Genomic DNA, 23219 nt, shown 5'->3' on the forward strand with positions numbered 1-23219 from the left:
TCGTCAAGGCTGTATTTTGTCACCCTGTTTATTTAACTTATATGCAGAGTACATCATGAGAAACGCTGGGCTGGAAGAAACACAAGCTGGAATCAAGATTGCCGGGAGAAATATCAATAACCTCAGATAAGCAGATGACACCACCCTTATGACAGAAAGTGAAGAGAAACTAAAAAGCCTCTTGATGAAAGTGAAAGAGGAGAGTGAAAAAGTTGGCTTAAAGCTCAACATTCAGAAAACTAAGATCATGACATCTGGTCCCATCACTTCATGGCGTATAGATGGGAAACAGTGGAAACAGTGTCAGACTTAATTTTGGGGGGCTCCAAAATCACTGCAGATGGTGATTGCAGCCACGAAATTAAAAGACGCTTACTCCTTGGAAGGAGGATTATGACCAACCTAGATAGCATATTCAAAAGCAGAGATATTACTTTGCCAACAAAGGTCCATCTAGTCAAGGCCATGGTTTTTCAAGTGGTCATGTATGGATGTGAGAGTTGGACTGTGAAGAAAGCTGAGCGCCAAAGAATTGATGGTTTTGAACTGTGGTGTTGGAGACGACTCTTGCAAGTCCCTTGGGCTGCAAGTAGAGCCAACCAGTCCATCCTAAAGGAGATCAGTCCTGGGTGTTCATTGGAAGGACTGATGCTGAGGCTGAAACTCCAGTACTTTGGCCACCTCATGCGAAGAGTTGACTCATTGGAAAAGACCCTGATGCTGGGAGGGATTGGGGACAGAAGGAGAAGGAGACGACAGAGGATGAGATGGCTGGATGGCATCACCGACTCGATGGACATGAGTTTGGGTGAACTCTGGGAGTTGGTGATGGACAGGGAGGCCTGGAGTGCTGTGGTTCATGGAGTCCCAAAGAGTCGGACACGACTGAGTGACTGAACTGAACTGAACTGAACCATCTACTGGATTAAAACAATGAGCTATGCAGGCAAAGTAAGAAGAAGTGGCCACTTCTCCCATGCTACTGTTGGTGCATGAGGATAATTTGATGAAATAAATATCTATGAAATATTTTAGTGTTTTTGAAACTTTGGCTGCAAAATATGAAAAGGTCTTTTTCTGGTCAGTCCTTATCTCAGGGAAGCAAAGAGAAATCATTAACTACAGATTGAGCACAATGAGCTGCCACCCTGCTTTCTTCTCCCTCTTCTGAAGATGGGGTGCTTTAGCAGGGAGCTCTGGAGAGCATAAAGCCCAAAGTTGGTGGAGTTCATTAACTCCACGCAAAAATATTGGTGCGATCCATTGTTACTGTTATAGAGGATAAACCTTCAGGATTTTGAAGATTTGAGCCCCAAATTTGGGAATTTAAAATCTAAAAATGAGAACTTTTAAAAACAGATGTTGGTGATTAAAACTGGAAACTTGCCCCATCCTTCACTTTTCTTCTTGTTCAGTTGGTAACAGTAGAATTACCACCCCCATCAACAGATAAAAGGACTGAAAAACAGGAAACAACATCAAATAGTTTTAAATTACTTTGGGAAACTCCTGAAAGTGGGTGTAACATGTATGGGCCTTTAAAAATGAATCATATTTATGCATTTGATGTGCAGCTACTTAATTGCTTCTCACCGTTCACCCTAACGTTCATTGGTATTTGTCTCTTCCCGACTACGCTTGGTCCTTCCTTGATGTGTCTTAACTGCTGTTGGGTTGGTTCCCGCTGGTACCATCAAGTTGTTAAACTAGCTGCTGGTGAATATGTTACAAAGTATGTATGAAGAAAGAAACCACAAGAGATGAAAGAATTGGGTGATTTTTTTTTTAATGAAGATTTTTCTCAGTTAGCCCATAGCAAGATCCTGATGTATTTGGCTGCAGAGAAGCTAGATGGGAAAACATTTAGCTACCCACTCTCTGCATGATCTCTCCAAAACAACAGTGAAAGAAACCTTTGTTGAATAAGCACCTTGATATTCTGAAAGCCCCTTGCAGCCACCTCAGCTTCGGTCAGTGTCTGCAACATCAGGGTGTGTGATCCCCTGGTGCCCATCTGACCTGGCCCTAACCTGTGTGCAGCTTGGGGCAAGGGCACAATTGAAACTCACGTGCCATACATTTAAATATTAGAATGTTCTAAATCAAGCTAATTAGTAGACTGGGTGTATGAAATGTGTACTATCCTTTACCATGACACAATGGCCTTTCAGAGGCCAGCTTTGAGTTTAGAATTCACAGTCTCCTCGGAGTTCCCATCTGGAACGTGGTGGTTCAGGGAGAGCTGGTGCACAGCCTGCTTCTTCACTGTTGCCCCTTGTCCTCCCATCCCCTGACTGCATCCTACTTACAGGGGCCTGGATGCATGCATAGGGACCGCCCCCCCAACCCACTCAGCCAAGGTATATCTGCATTTCCTTAAACAGTTGCCACTTGGCTGTTTTGGTCACCATACAGGTGGAGTAGCCCGCTCTAAAGAGGATGGAGAGACTTCCCTGACAGTCCAGTGGTTAAGACTTCACCTTCCAATGCAAGAGGTGCAGGTTCAATCCCTGATCCAGGAGCAAAGATCCCACATGCCTCATGGCCACAAAAACATAAAGCAGAAATAATACTGTGACAAATTTAATAAAGACTTAAAAAATGGTCCACATCAAAAAAATATATATCTTTTTAAAAATAAAATAAAAATGAAGAGCATGGACTGGGGGAAACTCCTGCACTGATGCTAGAAGCTCACTTGGATGGGAAACTCTGAGGCACTGAATAGCAGGGAGGGTCATGAGTTTGAGGTAGGGTCAAGGGCAAGGGTTTCTTGGCCTGGATTTGGGGTTGTGCTGCCCATGGGAAAGCTCTGTGGACCCTGCTGTGTCTCTGTTCCCTCATGGTGGCGATTACTTCCCTGCACATGGAGGTGGCTGCTGCCTAGACTCCCAGGGCCAGAGTGAGTGGGTGCATCTCCAGGAGGTGCCCAGTGCTTCTGGGCATGGCACGCGCAGTGACAGGCTCAGTTCTGAGGTTTCAGGAAAGCATTTTGCCTCAAGTTTGTGGGTCCAGCTTCTCCCTCAAGCTTTGTTCTTGTTCTCCTCTGCATCCTCTCCTTGATGCTCACACCTGCATTTCTAACTCGGGACCCAGATTTGAAAACCGCTCTTGTTAGCAGACTCACAGACATAGAGAACGGACTCGTGGTTGCAGAGGGGGAATGGGGTGGGGAGGGATGAGGCGGAAGTTTGGGATTAACAGATGCAAACTACTGTATATAGAGAATGGATAAGCAACAAGGTCCTACTCTACAGCACAGGGAACTATATTCAATATCTTATGATAAATCATAATGGAAAAGAATATACATATGCATATGTGTGTGTGTGTGTGTGTGTGTGTGTGTGTGTGTGTGTATATATAGGCTTCCCTGATAACTCAGTTGGTAAAGAATCCTCCTGCAGTGCAGGAGACCCTGGTTCAATTCCTGGGTCAGGAAGATCCACTGGAGAAGGGATAGGCTACCCACTCCAGTGTTCTTGGGCTTCCCTTGTGGCTCAGCTGGTAAAGAATCCGCCTGCAATGTGGGAGACCTGGGTTTAATCCCTGGGTTGGGACGATCCCCTGAAGAAAGGAAAGGCTACCCACTCCAGTTTTCTGGCCTGGAGAATTCCATGTGGGCTTCCCTGGTGGCCCAGATGGTAAGGAATCTGCCTGCAAAGCAGGAGATTTGGGTTCCATCCCTGGGTCGGGGAAATCCCCTGGCGAAGGGCAAGGCAACCCACTTTAGTATTCTTGCTGGGAAATCCCAGGGACAGAGGAGCCTGGCGGGCTCTAGTCCACGGAGTCGCAAAGAGTCAGACACAACTGAATGACTAACACTTCACTTCACTTCATGGATAACTGAATCACTTTGCTGTACAGCAGAAATTAACACAACACTGTAAATTAACTATACTTCAATTTAAAAAAGACTTTTTAAAAAACTGCCCTTGTTTACAGTTCATCACCCAGCCCCTCCTCTTGCCCTCTATAGAATAAGAGACCTTCTTAATAAAATTGCAAGAAATTCGAACACTTTGTGGAAATAAAATTGCAAGACCCTTGATACCTGAAGATTGTAAATTAAAAGTCCTGTGGGTTGTGTGCTTCTCAGTTTGGCCACATTCTCAGTCACTGACCAAGCCACTCACCCTCTCCATTCCTCTGTCTGCATCTACAAGACTGGAATAACAATTCATGCCTGTTTCTGGTACTTCAAATGGATGTTTTCAGGACAAATTTCTAAGTACATATACAAAGAGTACGAAGAGCAATCAAAATAACTCATCACACCCCCTTCCCATAGAACTTCGTCTAACTTTCCAAGAGCTTTTTTATATTACCAAGAAATATGATTCAAATTTCCCTAAGTTGACAGAAAAGCGTGAAATCTGTTTCTAACAGATGTTCCCCGTGATCCCCCAAATGTAAACATGTTTGCGAGATGATCGTAAGACAACCTGTTTACACAGGGAAGTACTTAAAAAAGCAAACACAAAAGCATCACCCAGAGCAGTCATTGTGATCAAAGTGCCTCAATTATTAGGGTGTAAAGGGAACTGATGACTCAACTTAGCACCACCGCGGTCTCCAGATTTCAGTTTCATAACAAGAGTTTCTTTTCAGGAATATTCTTCATTGACACACAAATCCGATTTTCTTTCTAAAATGTTTCTCGATTTTTGTCAAACCGAAATGACAGGATCCCTTCAAAAGATGACTTCGATACCTGTATGATGCTCACATGAGAGTCATGTGGATATACTTTGCCATGGAGAGCTGGGGTTTTCACTCCCCGGGATCTTGGTTCCCAGAACAGGGACCAGGTCTTCTGCCCAGTGACTCCTGGCTCGCAGCTCCTACACCTCCCCAGTTAGTCAGACGCAGCACAGAAAGTCCAGACTGCATAGTGGTAGGAAGTAACTTTCTGAATCAATCAAAGGGTGATATTTTGATCCTTTCACATGCATGGGTATTCTGGGCAAGTGCATGCTTCAATCAGTGACTCATGGATCAATATGCAAAGTAGGTCTCTGACTGCTGGATGGCTGAAAATAAGTTTTTAAACCTGAAACAAAATATGGTCTAATAAAGAATAAAATTAGAACTTGTGTCAGGTTTAACGTTTTTTGGGAAAATAATCACCACTGTCCCTCAAGGTAATGTACGTTGGGAGGCTATCCTAAAGTGGAAAGCTGTAGGTAAACATGTCTCTGTGAAAACCTGTAAGAAGTCTAGCCTAACAGGAAGGTTCTATCGTAAAGGTTCATTCAAAACTCCTTTAGGATGTGGTTTCCTACACAAGCGAAACTTTAAATTCTTTCGCTCTGGGGATGGTGATGTCAGACTCTGTGGTGTTTTTACCTAATGATGCCCACTTGAACAGACAGACCTAAGGGGACAGGCTGAGGACTTGTCTTTCTAGCGTCACTTCTGTGGACATAGGTTCATGTTTCACCATGATCCTGCAGTCCCTGCAGTGCAGATCATCGCATGATTGTCAGCAAGAGTAGGAATGCCACTAAGACTATGGCCCCCAAACAGGAGTATCACCCAGGGAGGAGGGACTGCTGGTGTGGGCTCTTGGTATTTGCACTGCAATTTCAGTGCTCGGTTTGTGTGCTAACATCTACCTATGCTCTTTTAGAATACTTAAGACTCCAATCCACATACACACCAAAACACACACGCACACAATGATTATAATTAACAACCAAGCTTAGGATTGTGGGATAAAAGGTTATAGGATAAAAAGGTCAATGTACAAAAACCAGTGTTATTTCTATAAACTAGCTGTGGAATGCTCTGAAAATAAAATAACTCTCTTTACAACAACATCAAAAAGAATGAAACGCTCAGGAATAAGTTTAACAAAATAAATGCAAGATTTATACACTGAAAGCTATAGAACACTATAGAAAGCAATTAAGAAGACCTAAATAAGTGGAAGACATCCACTATTCATGGAGCAGAAGATTTGCTGTTGTTAAGATGGGAATACCACCAAACTGATAAACATATATAGTCAACACAATCCCTATCAAAAGTTCAGCTAGCTTTTTGCAGAAATTGACAGGCTAATTTTTAAAAATTGAAGTACTGCTGAGTTGCAATGTTGTATTAGTTTCTGGTGTACAGCAAAATGATTTTATATATATAAGAATATGAAAAAGAAGCCAGTGCTCTGCAATAACCTAGAGGGGTGGGATGGGGAGGGAGGTGGGAAAGAGGTTTAAGAGGGAGGGGATGTATGTATACTTATGGCTGATTCATGTTGTTATACAGCAGAAACCAACACAACGTTGTAAAGCAATTATCCTCCAATTAAATATAAACTAAAAATTTTTAATGGTCCACATGAAAAGAACAAAATTGAAGAACTCAGTTTCTGATTTCAAAACATACTACATAGCTACAGTAATCAAAACAGCATAGTCATAGGATGGACAGTGGTATACAATCAATAGTCTAGAAATAAATTCTCAGGTTTGTGGTCAAAGTTTTTCAACAAAGATGCCAGCACTATTAGATAAGAAGGAATACTATTTTCAACAAATGGTTCTAGAATAACTAATATTCACATGCAAAAGAATAAAGTTGAACTCCTATGTTATACTACATACAAGAACTCAAATTGGATCATAAATGTAAGAGTTAAAACTATAAAACTCTTAGAAGAAAACATAGGAATAAATCTTTGTGACCGTGGATTAGGCAACAGTTTCTTAGACATGACCAAGTACAAGATAACAACAACAACAAAAAATGGATAAATGTAATTTCATAAAATTCTTCTATGCTTGAAAGGAAACCATTAAGAAAATGAAAAGAAACCCCCAGAATGGGAGAGGATATTTGCAAAACATACATCTGATCAAGAATTTGTGTGCAGAATATATAAAGAATTCTTACTAGTTAACAGTCGAAAGACAAATAATCCAATTAAATAAGGAGCAAGAAATTAAAATAGACATTTCTCCAAAAAAGACATACAAATGGCCAGTAAGTGCATGAAAAGATGCTCAGCATCATGTGTCATTGAGGCATGCTCAGTTGCTCAGTCATGTCCGATTCTTTGAGACCCCGTGGACTGTAGCCCATCAAGTTCCTCTGTCCATGAAATTTTTCAGGCAAGAATGCCTGAGTGGGTTGCCATTTCCTCCCCCAGGGGGTCTTCCCTACCCAGGGATCAAACCGTGTCTCTTGCATCTCCTGCATTGGCAGGTGTATTCTTTACCACTAGTGCCACCTGGGAAGCCCTGTTAGTCATTAGGAAAATACAACTCAAAACCACAATGAAATAATCACTTTAGCCCACTAGGATGGCTGAAGATTAAAAGAAAATAGTAATAATAAGTGTTGGTAAGAATGTGGAACACTTCTTACATTGCTGATGGGATTGTACAGCTGTTTTGGAAGACAGTTTGACAGTTCCTCAAAATGGACATGAGTTTGAGTAAATTTCTGGAGATAGTGAAGGACAGAGAAGCCTGGCGTGCTGGAGTTCATGAGATTGCAAACAGTTGGACACGACTTAGTGACTGAACAACAGCAAAGTGTTAAATACAGTTACCAAATGAAATGCTTAAGATGTGTCATATATGCAGAAAGAGTGAGATTTATTTTAAGGCATTGTCTACCATAGTCATGAAAACTGTTAAGTCCAAAATCTGCAGGCTAGGCCACCTAGGTTAAAGACTCAGGCTGGAGCTGATTTGCACTTCATGTCTGAAGCTGTCAGAATTTCCTCTTCCTTGGGAGAGGTCAGTCTTTTTCTTAAGGCCTTCAACTGATTTCACCCATTTTATCTAGTGTAATCTACCTTTACTCAAATCTACTGATATAAATGTTAGTCTCATCTAAAAATTACCTTCACAGCAATATTTTGACATTCTTGGCCAAATGTATGGGTACCATGACATAGCCAAGTTAAAAATAAATTAGTCATCACACCCAGTATTTACACTTCCAGGTATATTTCCTAAAGAATTGAAAACCGTATGTCTACATATATCCAGCTCTACTTAAGTGCTCATAGCAGCATCATTCATGATGGCCAAAAAGTGGAAACAAACCAAAGGTCCATCATCTAATAAATGAATCAACAGAATGTGATTCATACACACAATGGATTATTATTTAGCCATAAAAAGGAATGGACTAATAATACATATTACAACATGGATGAAGCTTGAAAACAGTATACTAAGTAAATCCAGGTAGGAAAGGCCACATAGTGTATGGTTCCATTTATATTAAATGTTTCATTTATATGAATAGGCAAATGCATAGAGACAGGAGTTAGATTAGTGCCAAGGGCTGGGAGTGGGAAGGGGATGCAGGAAGGAAGAAATGTGGAGTGATTGTTAATGGGTATGGGATCTCTTTTTAGGGTGATGAAAATGTTCTGAAATTAGATAGTAGGCAGCGGCATGCACATCTCCAGGAATAAACTAAAAGCCATTGAACTGTACACTTCAAAAGTATGAATTTTATGGTATGTGAACTAGATCTCAATTAAGTTTAAAAAGATACTTAAGACTGCAAATGTAAGTGGTCCTGACTGCACAATAAACAGCATCAAGCATTGCTTCTAAAGTGTAGAGTGTATGCTGAGTCCCATTAATGAAGAGTTAGAGGGGGAACATGGGAACCCCTATATACTAGGCACCTTCTGTGTCTCCCAGGTGGCGCAGTGGCAAAGAATCCACCTGCCAATACAGGAGACACAAGAGGCATGGGTTCAATCACTGGGTCAGGAAAATCCCCTAGAGAAGAAAATGGCAACCCACTCCAGTATTCTTCCCTGGAAAATTCCACAGACAGTGGAGCCTGGTGTGCTACAGTCCATGGGTTCGAGAAGAGCTGGACATGACTGAGCACAGCACAGCATTCTGTGTCTCAGGAACTATGCTTATCAGCTCATTCAATCACCTTTTAAAAAAAAAAAGGAAAAAACCTATAGGTTGGTATTATCATCCCTATTTTTTCGTATTAGGAAATTGAGCTTTCCTTCAAAATAGTTGGCTGGGGACTTCCCTGATGGTGCAGTGATTAAGATTTCACCTTCCAGGTGGGATGATTTGGGAGAATAGCATGGAAACATATACATTACCATAGGTAAAGTAGACAGCTAGTGGGAATTTGCTGTATGACACAGGGAACCCAAAGCCGGTGCTCTGTGATAACCTAGAGGGGTGGGATAGGGAGGGAGGTGGGAAAAAGGTTTAAGAGGGAGAGGATGTATGTATACTTATGGCTGATTCATGTTGTTGTACAGCAGAAACCAACACAACATTGTAAAGCAATTATCCTCCAATTAAATATAAACTAAAATTTTTTAATGGTCCACATGGAAAAATATGTTACAAATAATAAAAAATAAAATAGTTGGCCTTAGTCTGTCAACTTAGTACACTGGGATTAGACCCCCATGTGTCTGTCTTCAGGCTTACCATCTTCCCATTGTACCTACTGTTTCCATAGGAGAAACCCTGTCCCAACTGGGCAGAGACTGCAGACCCTGTTGCTTTGATCCATGGATAGGTTAATCCCATGGGGCAAAGGGATAGAAGGGAGAAGGGTGCTTTTAGAGGAAAAACTAATAAGTTAAATACAAAAATCAAGATTGTTACTTTTATGGTAAAGAAAGAAGATGAATTTTTTTTTTAATTATAAGAGTTCAAAAGGACCAAGAAGGAAAGAGACAGGATGGAGAGGGGAGAGCAGGATCTATGACAGCAAATCCAAGAGCAGACCCCAAGACCATCCAGAGTAAGGCAAGTGTAGGAGAGACGGGAGAAGTTGAGTGTTCCCAGAGCAGCTGGCTGGCTTGGGAGAGGTGCGGCTGTGTTCGTGGTAACTGACCAGAAGCCTGGTAGGGGTGTTCCTGAAGCCAAAACAAGAAAGGTCATTTTTCATTGAGACTAGAGTGACACCAGAGGAAGTCACCTGGGATGCTCCAGCGACCAGGATCCAATACAGAGACCCACGCACAAAGGGAATTGTTGTTGAAGCTCATTTACAGCAGGGGTTTTTAACCTGGGGTCTGTGGATTCTTAGGTTTCCAAGGGCCTTTGAACCCCTCCTGTTACATGGAAAGGTTTGGCATTTATTTGTGCATCTTTTTATGAGGAGAGAGTTATTAGGTTTTTAAAGGGCTGTGATGCACGAAAGATTTTAAAAAATCAGCCTAAGTGTTTCTCTTAAAGTGCCAGGCTCACTTTCTGGCTGTGTGATAGAGTGTGTGAAATGGTCTGGCACTCCTAATTTTTGGAATAAAAATGAATTCTTAGCGAATGATCTCACTGCCTGCAGTGCTGTCTGCTTCTGTCCTGGCATTTGATAGAACTTGTTAGGGGATTAGGTAAGACAGGATGTTGGTACATTTGAGGTCATTAAACCAAGGAAGACAGAAAAAAGAGATATCTTGCTAAGTATATTGTGAAGTTGAACTAAATGCTGAGTAGCTAAGAGATGTTGTGCCGACACTTTTGAACCCTTAAGAGTAGACTGAGGTGGAGGAGAAAGCTCCCCTGCATTAACAAATGCAGTGCATTAGTTAATGCCTGTCTTTGCAAGAAATACTGTTTTACTTGTCCTTTTACAGAGGAGGTGTGGAAGGTTGCGGTGTTCTAGGTTGTGTAACATTTTTGTAAGTGGATACAACTAGTATGAACTTCCCAGGTGGCTCAGTCCTAAAGAAGCTATCTGCCAAGAAGGAAGCAGTAGCTAGATCCCCGGTTTGGGAACCCTGGAGAAGGAAATAGTAACCCACTCCAGTATTCTTGCCTGGAGAATTCCATGGGCGGAGAAGCCTGGCAGGCTATAGTCCATGGGGGTCGCAAAAGAGTTAGACATGACTTAGCGACTAAACAACAACAGTGTTGATTTGAGAGAAACAACAAAAGTTGCCTTTCACCTAGTAACCAGCATTCTCACAGTTCTGGTTTCAAGACTAGGAGAATAATGAAAAATATATTACAGGAGACCTCATGCGTATGAAAGGTTTTGTTGAATGAAGTGCTGCCCTCCCCTCCTTGCTACCCAAAAGGTTATTTTCCACCTGTCTTTTCCTTCAACTTTTTTCTGGTGTGCCCTTTACTAACTTGACTGGCAGCCCCAGTCAACACACATGCCCGTCTCTACTCCTGCAGAGAGTTTAGTCACTGACTGCCTGATTTCCTGGATGTCTTTGACCTAAGGATGGAAAATATGGTACACGAGCCCTAAATGCCACTTCAGAATCGGCTTTGGGTGTTTTTCTATGTGGGCATTATCAAGGTCATGATATTCTTCAAAGATCAGGACCCAGAGGAAGATACTGTGCGTACATACCTTCACTGCCACGTCTTATGATAGAGGATAGGTGTCCATTTAGAAAGATGGTAATGATAACACTGTATGCGAGACAGCAAAAGAGACACAGATGTATAGAACAGTCTTTTGGACTCTGTGGGACAGGGAGAGGGTGAGATGATTTGGGAGAATGGCATTGAAACATGTATAATATCATATAAGAAATGAATCACCAGTCCACATTCGATGCATGATACAGGATGCTTGGGGCTGGTGCACTGGGATGACCCAGAGGGATGGTACAGGGAGGGAGGTGGGAGGGGGGTTCAGGATGGGGAACACGTGTATACCTGTGGCGGATTCATGTTGATGTATGGCAAAACCAATACAATATTGTAAAGTAATTAGCCTCCAATTAAAATAAATAAATTTAAAGTAAAAAAAATTCACCTGGAGAGAATAATCTGGGTCATTTTAAAATAAGAAGCCTGATAGTATTTTAAGAAACTGCAATATGAAAAGAATTTTTAATTCTAGTATACTTCATGAAATATAACCATTTTAGTGCTAAAAAGCTAATCGGCTTTTTGCAAAAATATCTAAATGGATGAAGGACCTGTAATTTTGTCACTTTACTTTGACAGTTTACTGGTAGCATGTGGAAAAGTGGACCTGTTTGCTTTGGGGAGAGGAATATAGTTTCCCCAGAGTGTAGTGGATAGCAGTGTTGCAGAGGAAAGGGGTGAGCTTTGGAGTCAAACTGGCATGGATACAGATTACATGTCATCCCCTCTTATCTCCTCCAGTATGACCCTGGGCAAGGCTCGTTGCCTCCCTGAGCCATGGTTCTCTCATTCACTCAGTAGGCTAATAATACTCATAATATTCCTAACACAGTTCCTAGAATGTGGAAGTTTTGAATCATTAAAAAGTATGATTATTACTATGCATAAGTAGAGGCCAGTATTTATATTCTAAAGCTATAGAAACCCCCGGTATATTTTGGATTGGGTATTTTCTTTTATACTGAAGTATAGTTGATTTTTTTTTCAGGTATACAGCAAAGTGATTCAGGTCTATTCTTCTCAGATTCTTTTATAGGTTATTACAAGATACTGAATACAGTTCCTTGTGCTATCAATAAATCCTTGTTGGTTATCTATTTTATATACAGTGGTGTGTACATGTTAAGACTCTTAATTTATCCCTTCGCCCCCTCCCCTTTGTTCAGATTATATGTTTTTAACACTTGTTTTTTTTTAGCTTCTTGTGTATCAGATTGTGTATTTTCAGCACTTGTTTCTTTTTAGCTACTTCTTTTCAGAATTTTCAATGGCAAGTTGTTCTGACTGCACTGTCCTTTTAGGGGTGCAAATCTGAACAAGCGCTCCACTATATTTTGGGAAGGTAAAACCTTGAGTATCAAAGAAGTGAATTTTCTAGCTGGGGTTCTCCAACTAGAGTAACTTGGCATCTGAAATGTGTAAGTGGAAACTTTCAGAAATGTTTTCTCTTAATTAATTTTCTCCATCCTGTCTGAAGTGGCTGCTCCCCAGTTCTTTCTCTGTTGCAGGAAAAAAAAAAAAGCACATTTCTTCATATTACCTTCCCATGCCAATAGAACAAAACACAAAAGCCACAAGACCTATGATTCAAAGGTCTTCTGCCTCATACAAGTGACTGTTGAAATTCTGTTTGAAATGTATTTTCAAAAAAAAAACTCACCTCTGTAGTTTCTTAAAAAAATAATGTCGATGGACCCCTTTCTTTTCAAAGCCCTTCTGGTCATAAAATAGTATGTGACTACTCTCTTTAGTATTTCTGAATATGAATAAGGACTCCAGGGCCACTCACAAGTTAGCATGTTTATTGCTAAAGCTGTCACCAAATTTCTGGTAATATTTTTATACAGCATGGGACCAGCAGAACATTTGAGATTTAACCTTTTCCAGCAGATGGTAGTCTCAAAATGGAATTTGTAATTTTAGAATTAAGTTTTGAACTCTCATCTTGTTTTCTGACCACTGTAATTTCTCTTTCTATTCAATTCAGAGGGAAGGAGTGATAGAGTGTGTGTGTGTCTGTATAGATGGACATTTTTTATTAACCTTAAAAACCAATACTGCGACTTCGCGCAGAAGAACCAGAGTGGCATTTTGAAGCTCCTGAAAGTCAGATTGACTCAATGATATCATCTAGGTACAATCCCATTGTGATGCTAAGCAAAATCAGGTTATTTAGCTGGGTGACTCTCCTCAAGTGAAATAATATAAATACAATGGAGATAATTAGCTTAAAAACACTGTATCCCAGAGCATAATATCTCTGTCCTCTTAAATTTTGGCAGACCTGGATTCTTGTTCAAATAAGAGCAGAAAACAGTTCTTGAATATTTTGTCATGTTTTCTTATTATCAATCTGAATCCCAGTAAGGTAGGAAGAGGTGATCAAGATAGGAGAAAACTGACAACTGGACACAGGAAGCAATATTGGAAATTGGAAAATCATTAAACCAAACCACTTTTATGTTTCTTAGAAATAATGTAGCTGGTATTAGATTTGGGATGTAGATAAAAATATTTCCACCTGGAGTTGCCTGGGGGAAAGCAAAGAGAGCTTTGCTCATCAAATCTCATTCAAGCCACTGTGAAAATTTTAGCTAAGAGTGGAGTTGTAGAGTAAAAGAATGCCATCAGCCTTACTTACACAAGAAGTACCTTCTAGAAAACCTGATCATTTTACAGCTAATTGGAATAAATGTTCCCTTGCCCACTGCTTGCAGCTGGAGACCTGCTTGTACTTTTTTATGACTATTGCTGTAATTAAATAACCATTTACTTTTTCTTAGCTGAAGAATGCAGGTCCCACTGACTTTTTATTCTAAGTAAATTTAAGTTTGTGCAAGAGGGAATTTCTTACAGATAATTTCCCTTCTCTGGGATATGTGACTTTACTTGTAAGTGAGTGAACAGTAACCATTTAGATATCCCTTTTTAAAACTTTCCCCCAGCTTCTCTAACAGTAAATATGAAGAAACGAAAAAGCAGTGCTTTCACGCTTAGTGTAGCATTACCATATCTCCTCACCCACCTTTTCCTAAGAGCAGTCTGGTGAACCACGTCAAGATTTTGTGAGGTCTTTGGACATCAATCTAGCTGAGAAACACCACGAGAGCAGGAAATGTCCCTGGTGATCTCATTCACCATTGTTTCAAGACACCTAAATGGTACCCAGGAGGAGGTCAGTAAATGCTTGTTGAAGAGATGATTATGTATTGTCCTGTGAGCTTCTGGGGTCCAAAATACTGCCTAGAAAGCTAGTACATGAGGCAGCCTGGAGCCACACTGTTTAATAAGGTACCCAGTGACCAGGTATGCCTATTTAAATATAAATCAATTTAAATTGATTAAAATTTAAAATTTAGTTCTTCTGTCTCACTATGAACTTTTAAGCTCTGTGGAGTTCTTAAAGAACTTTAAGAACTTTTAAGTTCTCCATAGCCACGTATGGCTGATGGCCACCATTTTGGACACCTGCTGCTGCTGCTGCTGCTGCTAAGTCGCTTCAGTCGTGTCCGACTCTGTGCGACCCCATGGACTGCAGCCCACCAGGCTTCTCCGTCCATGGGATTCTCCAGGCAAGAACATTGGAGTGGGTTGCCATTTCCTTCTCCAATGCATGAAAGTGGAAAGTGAAAGTGAAGTCGCTCAGTCGTGTCCGACTCTTAGCGACCCCATGGACTGCAGCCCACCAGGCTCCTCCGTCCATGGGATTTTCCAGGCAAGAGTACTGGAGTGGGGTGCCATTGCCTTCTCCTTGGACACCACAGATACTGAATATTTTCCTCTTCACAGAAAGCTGTGTTAGATAGCCCTGGTAGCGTATCATTCAGTTCAGTGCAGTTCAGTTCAGTCGCTCAGTCGTGTCCAACTCTTTGAGACCCCATGAATTGCAGCATGCCAGGCGTCCCTGTCCATCACCAACTCCTGGAATTCACTCAAATTCACATCCATCGAATCGGTGATGCTATCCAGTCATCTCATCCTCTGTCGTCCCCTTCTCCTCCTGCCGCCAATCCCTCCCAGTATCAGAGACTTTTCCAATGAGTCAACTCTTCCCATGAGGTGGCCAAAGTACTGGAGTTTCAGCTTTAGCACCAGTCCTTCCAAAGAACACCCAGGACTGATCTCCTTTAGAATGGACTGGTTGGTAGTAGAAGCCAAAGTTAGTGGCTCCAGCCCTTCTGAAGTGAGATTCCCATGTAACCGTGATGTTCACTCACACTACAAAAAGTAACCCTTTTAGATCTCTCCTCCAATACTGTAGGAACTCAGTCAGGAAAGGTGGGTGGCCCACAAAGGTGCCATCTCTTTGAAACTAATAGTCCAGCAACAGTAGGGCTGTTCACCAGACTGACATTCCCAGGGGTCTACACATATTTGGCTATACTAGTTGTTAGAATAGTGAAATATTTTACCAGTTACTAAAGAGCAACTGTTTTAAGCTCTTCCAGGACCTCCTTGCTATGCCCCGAGGGCCTGGCTGTTCACCTAGGATGTCCCCAGCCTCCCCTTAATCCAGCAAAATGAATTAATGCCCGTCCCGTCCCCAGGGGTGAGAGGCTGCTTACCACCCCATCCCAGTACTGCAGACTGTTACCTGTTGACCTTGACCTCCAGGGGAGACTGCTTCCTAAGAGTCATTGTTAAGAGTGCCCCATCCCTACCATGGCCAAGTCCCTGATCACAGAACCATTAGTCTCAAGAAGAGTTTTAAAAGCATCTTATTCAACTCCCTCATTTTACTGAGGAAATCACGTCCAGAGAGTTACTCAGCGGATTTGTGGCCGTTTCTAAGGTAAAACTCTAACTCAGTTTTGTTTTGTTTGGGGTTTTGTTGTTGTTGTTGTTCATTTGTTTTGTTTTTGCTGTTGTCAGTTTCCTTAACTGTGAAATGGGGATTAGTATCTTTATGCCTTGCAAAGTTGCTAGTAAAAAGGACAGGGATACCCAGCATTTTATGTATGTGTTAGGAGTTTGCGAAAACTCTGTTGTCTGCCATCTCATTCGATCTTCACAGGAGCCTGGAAAGGCACTGGGCTCAGAGACGATGAATGACCTGCCCTTGATAGCAAAGCTGCTCTGAGTCGCAGCCCTCTAAGTCTCGTAGGGCTTAGGAGACTATAAACTCTCTCGTAAATGTAAGATAACAGAACCACATGGCATTACTAGTTTTAAGCTTGTGGTATTTTGCAGTTCAAGATTTACTGACATTGAAAGTGTAATTTTATTCAAGCAATGGGTTTTTTTGTTTTTTGTTTTTTTTTTTACAGACTTTGGTTCAGCATTAAAATAGAAGTGGGCTGCTTTGAAGTACATTCTTTAAATGAGAGAATCCAAATTTGTAATTAGCTTTAAAAATGCAGTTGTGCAATTTGAGTAGCTAAAGAGCTTGTGGCTCAGATGCATTAGCATCTGCCTACAATGTGGGAGACCCTGGTTCGATCCCTGGGTCAGGAAGATCTCCTGGAGAAGGAAATGGCAACCCACTCCAGTACTCTTGCCTGGAAAATTCCATGGACGGAGGAGCCTGGTAGGCTACAGTCCATGGGGTCACAAAGAGTCTGACACAACTGAGTGACTTCAATGTCAATGTCAATGTCTGTTACTAGGGGTGGCTTATTTTTTCTAATTCTTTCCTCCTCCCAAGTTATTAGGCCCTTTGGAAAACACAAAGTATGTTCTTTGAGGGTGAAAGGTCATCTCCTCTCAGTTCAGTTCAATCATGTCTAATTCTTTGCAACCCCATGGACTGCAGCAAACCAGGCTTCCCTGTCCATCACCAGCTCCTGGAGCTTGCTGAAACTCATGTCCATTGAGTTGGTGATGCCATCCAACCACCTTATCCTCTGTCATCCCCTTCTTCTCTTGCCTTCAATCTTTTATTATCACCTTATTTTTCTCATCCTATAGGCCTGGTATACTTAGAAAATTAATCGTATACCCTATTGTGGCAAAGAAAAATCACTTAGAAGTCCTTCTACCCACTTGACACCTAATATCAGGAGAATGCTATTTTAAGTATAAAGAAAAGCTGCAGTGGAGGAAATGGTCCACTTCTTGATACATGTTGGGTCTTTTGATAGATTCAATGGAAGCACCCCTTAGTTTTTGAGAAGATTGTTGAGGAGATAATTTAACTCACTCCTAAAATAAAATTAAATTTATACCCCCCTCTTTTTCTATGAACTGCAGCCATTATATTGTGTATACTAAACTGTGCAGAAACTGAGTTTCTAGATGAGGGCAAGAGTGGGGTTACTTCATTCCATGTAACAAAATATCTCTTCCATTTTCTTTTATCAGTGTATGAAAACTATGTCCGTCTCTATATCAATTGTAGTAGTAAATGGCAACTCACTCCAGTATTCTTGCCTAGAAAATTCCATGAACAGAGGAGCCTGGCAGACTATATAGTCCATGGGGTCGCAAAGAGTCAGACATGGCTGAGCAACTGAGCACACACACACACATCAATTATCCCTCAAGGTTAAATACATAAAGGGTAGAGAGAAAGAAAATTTATTAGAAAAGGCTGTAAATGGAGAGGAACTTGGAGTTGTGAACCCTGATTTAGCATTACTAAACTTGTAGTCTCATTCGGGAAGAATATATTTGTAGGTTTGGTGGTTTTTTAAAGTATACGTGTGTCTTTGTTTTTCTCTGTGTGAACAGACTCTCGGCTCTCAACTGTACTGAAATACAGCCTCCCTCCTGTCCATATAAGACCTTCGACGTGTTTACAATTATTTGGACTCTTCTTGGATTTTATACTATTTTCACTGCTTCCTACAGATAGTACTGGCGGTGCCGACAGAAAAACATCTAAGGGTAACATTTGGATTTATGGCTTGACTAGAAGTCATTGAGTCTTTGGATTATCTTGGAGTCATTCAAGATGTTAGGCTCGAAGAGATCTTTGAAATTGCAAACATTTAATTCCTCCAGACTAACTAGGGGAGAAGGGGGATTGATGAGCAAGCACATGCTTTCGAACTTCACCACCACCACGTTCTGTACAGTGCAGTCAGCATTACATGAGATAAAGCATGTAAGGCACTTGGCACTAGAGTTGACACATCGTGAACACTTGGGAGGGTTAGCCATGATTATTGGCTTGTCTGATTTAATTTTGTCTTCACGTCTCTTTCTGCTCCCTGATGGCCATTCTGAAGAGCAGTCTAATGTCCAAGAAATAGGAAAATACCCAATGCAAGGGAAATGCAAGGCTCTGGTCTTCCAGAAACAGAATTAATCAGTGCACAAAGGAAAATGATTGTGTTTTTTTTCACGATGATGTCGATGACGTCCATACTCCCTCCACGGAAGAGGGGCAATTCCTCCCTGGTCCAGATCCAACTCAGTCCCATCTAATGAGGGCCACCTGATGGTAAACTCACCTTATTCCCATTTCCCGCTTTATTATGTGAAAAACAATGAGCTGCTCATTATCATCTGTGTAAGAAAAAAATGCAATCTAAACGTGGTTGTCCCTGATTAGAACTTTGTTAAGGTATGTGACGGGCAAGTGCGTTTCTCCTGTGCCTTCAATAAAGTGGGTAACTAAACAAATTAACCAAAACTCATGCTGTGGCAGGAGTGTAAATTGGTACAGTTTTTCTGAACAGTCACCAGGACCCTCAAAGCTCACTCTACTTGACCCCACAATTCTTTTTGTAGGAATCTACCTAGGAAAATACATTCAGGTGATTTGATATTCAGATACATCTGTCAAAGTGTCATCTGCAATAACAGAAGAAAAGAAAACAATATGTCATTCCCCAAATGAGAGAAATAATGAAATAAAACACTTTTCTACACAGACATTGAAAAGCATGTTTCTGAAGAATTTTTAATAACTTGAGGAAATGTTTACATTCATATAATATTGACTCAAAAAGGAGAAACTATGCTCTATTTTTGTGTATCTGAAAAGAATACCAGTCCACAATCCCTAGTCTCCAGTACTGAATGCATTTGGTTCAAACATCACAAAGGTCTCTTGGTGACTTGTTTGGTAGAAAAATCTGACCTGAATTAATGTGAAGTTCTATTTTTTCTGACCAAATAAGAATATGCATCTATTTTGCTGCAGAGATTCTAATGTGTGTGATTACGGGGTGCTGCTTCAGATTCTGATGGGGCATCATACAACAAATGGTAGTTTAGCATCATAATACTCTTTAACACCAAGCAGTTCTGAACTCTGAAGTGTATCTGGCCCAGGAGTTTCATTTAAGGGGTCATGAGCCTATACAACAAAATATCATGAATGATTTATCAGTGTCAAGGTTGCAATTGATGTTTATTTTTTCTTGATTCTTTTCCATAAATTTTTCAGATGTTCTATAATAAGCATGTATTAATTTATCCTCAGGAAAAAATAAGGACTATTATTTTCTAAGAAAACATATTTGAAGTATCAGAGGATCATCTCATTTCAGTTGGAATCCTCAAATTTATCACTTGCTTCAAATTTTTCACAACTCTGTTTGTTGTTGTTTAGTCGCTAAGTCGTGTCCGACTCTTTGTGACCCCATGGACTGTAGCCCGCCAGGCTCTTCTGTTCACAGGATTTCCCACGGAAGAATACTGGAGTGGCCTGCCATTTCCTTCTCCATTGTTTCCTGTATCTTCTTGTTAATATAGCCAGGTGTGTCTTTTGAACCAAAGTGTTCTGATTTGTTGAAAGAAAACCAGGAGATGAAATAGAGAGAGAGCTGTCTGGATATGTCCAAGCTGCTTTGGGGTTCAGAAGAGCACCCAGTGAGGGATGTGTTTTACTGTGGTGAGCCCTAGCATTGATACCTGGATTATTTTATCCTGTTCTATTTAGCTGGACTGGTCCTGAGGCACAGGAAGTTAGAGGTCATGAAATCGGAGGATGGGGAGTAGCAGGTTTGCAGGAGAAAGGGGACAACGTTAACATGCAAGGTTCCCTATGCTAATGGACAGTCTTCCTCCCCAATCAGGTGGATGCTCGCTGACCTGTCACAAGGTGGCCCCACAAGGTTTTGGGGTCCATGTCTGAATGGATTGCTGTAGCCTTCTCTTCTCTCCCTTCGCCCAGTTCCCTGCATCCTAAGACTCGAAGCCAGCACAGGACCTGGAAAAATTACATGTAAGTTTTGACTAAGGTTTCTTTCCTCCAACCAAACAAGGCTAAGAATTTTCTGAGATGATAATAATAAAGTGTCTTGAGAATTATTATTAAGGAAGGGCACAGGGGTTAGACTCTGCCTACAGGTGGTTCCCTAACTCGGTGGATCTTACCCATTATCATGCTTCAGAATCGCCTGGAAGGCTTATGAAAGTCCAGCCTGCTGAAGCTCATGCCCAAGTTACTGGATTCAGGAGATCTAGGGGCCTCTGAGGATTTACTTTACTAGCAAATTTCCAGGTGATCCTGATGAGGCTGGTCCAGGGACCCCACTTTGAGAATCACTGCTGTAACTCAAGTGTGACTGAAAGGAGGAATGATAAAGGTAGAAACGTGTATGAAACTAAAATGAAGATATTAATGCTGTACTTAATACATGAACTCAACTCTCAGAAAAGAGACTTTAAGGGTCTTCTCAACACTGTCACCTTTGAAAGTCCATCCAAGTAGATGCCATTATTCTGTGCCAGCTCAACTCCAGGGCACAAGTACCAGGCTGTCTCTGCCCTTGCCTTTCAACAAGGGTGATTGACAGTGCTGTTAACAGGCTATAGTGACAGCTACCATCTTTTCCCATGGGTCCTCATCATGCTTTGAGACACACTCCAAAGGGAAAATCCTTTTTCTCCTGGGCTAGAAAATATATTGTTTCCTTTCAGAGTGAATCATCCCAGTATGATCCTTCCCCTCATACTCTTAAATGACTTGATTTGCAAAAGGAAGGTGAACTTCTAATCAAAAGTCTAAGCTAGCAAAACCAGTGTTTTGTGGGCTTTTATGTTCTCAGGACTGACATATTTTTAAGATAAGCATGTTACTGTGTTAGCTTTGGGACAAGCCAGTCACCTCTCTGCGGAAGACAAGAACAATTTAGTCCATGTTCATAGAATAAAGTAGAAGAGTTTGACTCAACAACTGTGCACTTGGGTATATGGGAACGCACGTGCTAATGTACACGTGTACCTATGAACCTGTATGAATTTTGTATGTTTCTAAGCTTTCAGTGTACAAGTTCTAACAACATGTTGTTTTTTGTTTCATTGAGTCAATGTGAATGTGAAAATAGTCTGAGTGATGCTGTCTAGGAAATGTTTGAGAAATTTTATGGGCATTTTGAATCTGTGGATAAGGTGAGGTGATTATCTGAGGATAATGGTGAGGTGATTTATAACATTTTACTTGATATGGTTAATGTTATCATTCAAAGCAGCAATTAGGGCTTACAGTTCTTTTATTGAAACTCTCTGAAATGGAGAACACTTTAAAAAAAAAACAAAACTTTTTAAAACTGAGAGTAGTCACTTTTTTTAAATAAAGTGATTGAACAGGACCAGAATGGTTGGCGTGATTTGGCATTGCTTTCATTTTACAGACAAAAAAACTGATTATCAGAAAGGGTTAAAATAATGGAAGGAAAGAAAGAAGGAAGAAAGGAAGGGCTGCCAAGAATCACATAGAAAGAAGTAGCCAAGGCCACCTGTAAAATTTGAGGGTCCCTGTGCAAGATGAATATGTGCAGTTGCTTTGGAATAGTCACTTTTAATAAAGCAATTCCCAAGCAGATACGTAATGAAGGAGCATTACCTGCTACCTAGATGTTAACAAAACCCCAAACCCTGGAGATAGATTTAAGTGCATGCTTTTAAAATAAAAATCACAAAATCAGAAAAATAAGACCAAAAGAGCAAGAGGTGATGAAAGAGTTCTAGAAGGAATTAATTCAGAATTGTCTTCTGGGAGCTGCCCAGAGGGTAACAGGGCTGGTAATCGGGCTGACAGAGTTGTGAGCGAGGTAATTACCTATTATCACTCTACCCTTACAAATGATAACATCTCTGTCAAGCACTAATTGGTTATTCTGCAAAGCATTCTGGGAAGTTTCAGTTTATGAAGTGTCTTCACCATGAAGTAAAAGAAATGGGTTGGATCAAATGTTCCTTCATCTCCCTCCTGCTTTCCTGTGCTGGCACCTGTGAGTGTCCACGTCTACACTTCAGGTTTCCCTGGTGGATGACCTTTGGTGTCAGTCAGTTTAATAACTGCAAGACAAGCCAGGGCAGGTAGAACGCTGCTGTGACACCTTGGGTGACTTGGAACAGAAAACTCCTGCTGGCCCTGGTGCCCCCTTCCTGGCTCCCTCCCTGCAGCCTTGGGTGAAGCGTTCAACACACCAAGGGCCTAGAGCATCTCTGTGAAAGCCATGGGGATTCCCCTGGTGGTCCAGTGATTAAGACTCCGCACTTTCAAGGCAAGGGACATGGGTTCAAGCCCTGGTCAGGGAAGTAAAATCCCACATGCCATGTGGTGTGGCCAATAAGTAAATTTTAAAAATAATAATGTCTTGGCAATTCCCTGGTGGTCCAATGTTTAGGACTTGGCACTTTCACTGCCATGGGCCTGCGTTAAAAAATAAAATTTGAAAAATAAATATTGTGCATTTGGGGACAAGGAGTATATGGGACCCCATGGTGCTTTCCTTTCAGTTTTGCCGTCAACCTAAAACTGCACTGAAACATTTATTAATATAAAAAACTTAACACTAAACAGTATGATGATTCCTCAGAAAATTAAACATAGAATGACCATGTGTGTGTGCTGTTGCTTCGGTCGTACCCAACTCTTTGCAACCCTGTGGACTGTAGCCCACCAGGCTCCTCTGCCCATGGAGTTCTCCAGGCAAGAATACTGGAGTGGGTTGCCATTTCCTCCTCCAGGGG

The 23219-nt window shown here is 41.2% G+C and overlaps 1 protein-coding gene across 2 annotated transcripts in view; it reads left to right on the forward strand.

The window, feature by feature from the left end:
* Positions 1-23219, forward strand: part of BACH2 (BTB domain and CNC homolog 2) — a 390487-nt gene that overhangs the window by 206857 nt on the left and 160411 nt on the right. Inside the window, exon 3 of one of the 2 annotated variants that reach the window (XM_027551387.1) lies at positions 20315-20463. The exons of the other annotated variant lie outside the window; for it this stretch is intronic. The gene's annotated coding sequence lies outside the window, so the exon portion shown is untranslated. The remainder of the gene's footprint in view (positions 1-20314; positions 20464-23219) is intronic. 2 annotated transcript variants of the gene reach the window in all.

The sequence above is a fragment of the Bos indicus x Bos taurus genome, chromosome 9 (genome assembly GCF_003369695.1).
Source record: "Bos indicus x Bos taurus breed Angus x Brahman F1 hybrid chromosome 9, Bos_hybrid_MaternalHap_v2.0, whole genome shotgun sequence".
Lineage (NCBI taxonomy): Eukaryota > Metazoa > Chordata > Mammalia > Artiodactyla > Bovidae > Bos > Bos indicus x Bos taurus.